We start from the raw sequence: 4,433 nt of genomic DNA, 5'->3' as shown, positions 1-4,433 counted from the left end.
GCTCCGGCAAAGACAGGGTCAGCAAAGGCCTTCTTTGCCGTCTGTTTTTTGCAGCGGACGGCAAAGAGGCCTTTGCCGTCAGTGGCAGACGGCAAAGGGCATGGCTCTTTGCCATCTGCTGGCAGACGACAAAGGGCATGGCTCTTTGCCATCTGTTGGTAGACGGCAAATGCTGCAGGCTCTTTACCATGTGTTGGCAGATGGCAAAGAGACCAAATAGGCATTAATTATGTTTCTTCTTATATCAATTCATTGTCACAGAAAATCAAACACAGATATATATATCCATGAACACATATCCAACACATGTTACCAATAGCCATGAACACATATCCAACACATGTTACCAATAGTCATGAACACATATATATCCAACACATATCCATGAACACATATCCAACACATATTACAAGGAGACAAAGGAGAGAACCAATACCAAAGAGCCAAAGGAGAGAACCAGCACCACACTTGCACCTGGTATTTTTCTGCAATTAGGGAACTGCACCCACAAGCACAGGGGGCTAGTACCATTATAAACTGCTAAAAAAATCACTGATGCATCTTCACACAAAAAAATCTAGCTACTTGTGAGCCTAGCCTAATTAAATGGCCATCTCTTTTACTTCCATGATAGTGCCTGAAATGTCAGATATACAAGAAAGGAAATCATTTACTTGTTAATATTCTAAATGAAGAGCAGAACCTAGAATATTTTGCCTTTGCTAAAATAAATAAATTGAGAACGAAGATGATAGTTTCAAGTGACAACTCACCATTTCCCTTTGGTAGCACGCCAAGGAATCACTCTCTTGACTGTGACCTCCCGATCACATTCAGTTCCGCTCCCTGCAGGCACAAGAATTTTCTTTCTATTCCATTTCGCACCATATCTCAGCCATCATTCACCATGCATCTGGACAACTTCGGACCCAGCAAGGTTTTTTCTACAAAGATCAAAGTGTTAAGTATAAGTTGTTAGGAGAAAAAGTGAATTTTATGGCACGTGTACTCTTTTCCCACCACATGTAAATTTTAGGAGGAAAAGCCAGCTACAGCCATCAACCACAAAATACTAACCAATATCCACAAATATGAAAATATTGCAATGAATACATGTTGCACGCCGCTGCAGCCTGCATCACTTCATTAAAAACATCACCACTTTCATAGTAGCAAGATACAAGCACTTACGCTTATTCTAAATATAGGCAACAAGCATCCAACCAGCAGAATGGTGAAATGTCAGTTCATCGAAAACTGTTTGTTTGTTCAACAAGGAGAATATATCAAGGGAAAGGGTAAGGATCTAGATTTATTTTCTTTTATCTTGCATGCCTGCTACAAGTGTGAATCAAGCTATACATTGCAACTGAAATATGGATTTACATAATGTATAATTGTAAGTGCATAACATCCAAATGGACAGAACGGTAGCATAGATGGATATCTAAACTAAAATAAGCATGTTCAAGTCTTATCAAATAGAACAACCATAGGAGCATGATCATGTCCTAATACCCAATATTAAAGCATAGAGCAATGAATAGTAGAATTTAAACAGGAAATATGGTTTTCCAAAACATAAATTCAGATTTGTGCAGGTTGCCCAGACTATATGACCAGTTTAGGAATTACTATAATCAAGGAAGGAGACCTTTTTCAAGAGCCAGCGTACTCGGATATCGTCCTTATGATTCATCACAACAAACAATTAACTTAACGCAAAATTGTTAGCGATGCATATATTTTGCATATCAATGCAAGGGAACAAAAACAAAACTCTGTGATGGGGATCATGGAAGGTTCTTTGCTCATAATTTATGATCTGTTTAGGATTTATAATCAAAGAAGGGACCTTTTTTAAGAGCCGCCTTGCTATACTGACCTAGTGATTCATCACAGCAAACTATTCAGTTAACAAAAGATATCAACTAAGCATGAACTTTGGAAACTTCTGTGCATCATACACTATAATCACTCCTTAGGTGGTAGAAAGGGGAAGGAATGAGAGGAGGGATACCTCGGCCGGGACCTCGTCTACGACCTGCAGCTCATTGGGAAGGGGTCAAAGCTGCTGCTGCAAGCTCCCACTCCGCTTATTTGCCATCCAATGCAGATCCAACACATGAGATTGTCCACGAGCAAAACAGCTCACACCTATAGACTTAGCAAAAGCACGGTCAAGTATGCATGGTCAAATAGCCGAATGTTCTGCTGTAAGATGATGATATAAACCAACCATCCAGCAAAACATTTTCTTTCATGTCACAGTATCTAAATAGTGAGAAGTCAAGACTCTGACAAGTTTGTAAGCAGAAAAGGCTTGCAATTAATGTATAATAGTAGAAACCATAGAAAATAAACTGCAGGTTGCTCTAAACTAAAATTGCTGACAAATAATGGCCAGGATACCTTATGGGTTAATAAATAGAAAAAACAATGATAACATATTGGATGGCCAAGAGCAACAAAAAAAAGAACATAAGATGCAGTTAAATTTCAGTGCATATACACTGTAAAGTTAATAGGTAGGGATCCAAGTTGCATGCTCAAGCTAGGTAACTACCAGAAATTACACCACTTAGTGTTGTAGCGTGGTCTTTCTTGTTTCCTCCTACATCTAGGTAACTACCAACATCCAGATCTAAGTCGTCATAGCATCACAGATATAATTGGCCTTTGACAACAGCTACTCAATCGTAACAAGTGAGGAGGGAGAGGAAGATGCCAAGAACTACTCTTTCTGCCCATGTTAATAACTGGCGTCTCTGTTTTACTTTCCTTAACATCAGAATTTTGATGATATTCATTTGCTTCTATTCAGGTCATACAAAAGCCAGTGTATCTATGTAGAATCATCATCTGATATTTAAGCATCTGATCCTAAAAATACGCATAATTCAAAGAACGAAACTGTTGTTCATAGTTGCTTCTGAATGTACACATATTCAGAGAAAGAAACAATGAGTTGTTACATCTAAGCTGACGAAAGACACATTAATTTAAGTATTTAACCAAATGAAGAGAATACCTGGAGGGCAGTTGGTGACCAGAATGCTATGCCGGCCACATGCGTGACTCCAAATCAGAGTGGTGTCGCCGCCCTGTAGGGGAGCTCAGGGCAGCAGCTTGAGGCTGGAGAGGGATGCATCAGATGGGGATTTGGGGAAAGGATAGACGCCGCGCCCGCAGCAGCAGCTGCTCCCCGGCTCGTTGTCGTGCCCGCAGCAGCAGTAGCTCGGCGCAGGAGCAGCATCCCGACGTAGCTCCTCCCCAGCATGTCGCTGTGCCCGCAGCAGCAGCAGCTGGACGCCGATGGGGCCTCCTCGCGGTGCCCCACCACCAGTGCCTGGGCGTGGCTCTCCTGGGCGAGGAGAGAAATCGGTCAGTGGAGATGGTGAGTAGGGAGGTGACCTCGGGGAGGAGAGCTGGGCGGTGGGGAACGGCGAGGATTGCCGGAATCTGGTGGCGGCGTGGGGTGGAGAAAGGGGATCGAGGAGGATGAGAGAGATGGGATCCAACATGGGTGTGTGTGCGTGGGTTGGGCGTGGGTGTGTGTGCAGCGTGGGTGGGGCCCGGGGCTGTGTGGGTCGAGGGTCCGTGGGATCGATCCGCGGCATGCGCTTCTTCTTTGCCGTTCGCGGAAAAAGAACAGATGGCAGCCCCACCTCTTTGCCGTCTGCGGGCGGTGGGGAACGGCGAGGATCGCCGGAATCTGGTGGCGGCGTGGGGTGGAGAAAGGGGATCGAGGAGGATGAGAGAGATGGGATCCAACATGGGTGTGTGTGCGTGGGTTGGGCGTGGGTGTGTGTGCAGCGTGGGTGGGGCCCGGGGCTGTGTGGGTCGAGGGTCCGTGGGATCGATCCGCGACATGCGCTTCTTCTTTGCCGTTCGCGGAAAAAGAACAGATGGCAGCCCCACCTCTTTGCCGTCTGCCAGCAGACGACAAAGAGGTGAGGCTGGTGGGCTGTTACAGCGCTGGCGTCCACTGGACCCACCCATCTCTTTGCCGTCTGCCAGCAGAGGGCAAAGATTCTTTGCCGTCTGCTAACGGACGGCAAAGAATTGGTTGATGGCAATCAGGTTCTTTACCGTGTGTCAGTTCTTTGCCGTCTGTTTTTTGTAAGCAGACAGTAAAGACCTTCTTTGCCATCCGCTAGCATACGACAAAGAGTTGGCTGATGGCAAATTCCCTATTTCCAGTAGTGATGGATGGCCTCTACCCTCCAGGAGAAGGATATCAAAAAGCTTCGGGAGGCCGGGTACTTGGCCAAGAAAATCGTCCACCGTCTTCCGACGGCGGGACAGATCGTCCCCACTCCAGAACCCCACGAGAGGGTTGTATTCCTTCCTCATTTTGTCCGCGGGCTAGGGTTTCCCCTTCACCCATTCGTTCGCGGCATCATGTATTATTATGGGATAGATTTTCATGA

The 4,433-nt window shown here is 45.3% G+C and overlaps 1 long non-coding RNA gene and 2 other non-coding genes across 3 annotated transcripts; all 3 read right to left on the bottom strand.

Moving 5' to 3' along the window:
- Positions 1-322: 322 nt before the first annotated feature.
- On the bottom strand, positions 323-3,542 carry LOC123045012 (uncharacterized). Its single transcript, XR_006420908.1, has 4 exons — positions 3,032-3,542; positions 2,021-2,157; positions 774-944; positions 323-637 (listed from the first exon to the last, which is right to left on the bottom strand). It is a non-coding gene; the product is annotated as an uncharacterized lncRNA (long non-coding RNA).
- On the bottom strand, positions 1,600-1,710 carry LOC123047792 (small nucleolar RNA Z118/Z121/Z120). The gene has a single exon (XR_006423154.1). It is a non-coding gene; the product is annotated as a small nucleolar RNA Z118/Z121/Z120 (small nucleolar RNA).
- Positions 1,805-1,908, bottom strand: LOC123047791 (small nucleolar RNA Z118/Z121/Z120). Its single transcript, XR_006423153.1, has one exon. It is a non-coding gene; the product is annotated as a small nucleolar RNA Z118/Z121/Z120 (small nucleolar RNA).
- Positions 3,543-4,433: the final 891 nt, after the last annotated feature.

Source organism: Triticum aestivum, chromosome 2B (assembly GCF_018294505.1).
Source record: "Triticum aestivum cultivar Chinese Spring chromosome 2B, IWGSC CS RefSeq v2.1, whole genome shotgun sequence".
Classification (NCBI taxonomy): Eukaryota; Viridiplantae; Streptophyta; class Magnoliopsida; order Poales; family Poaceae; genus Triticum; species Triticum aestivum.
The sequence above is the reverse complement of the archived record's forward strand: the minus strand, read 5'-3'. Positions and strand labels throughout refer to the sequence as shown.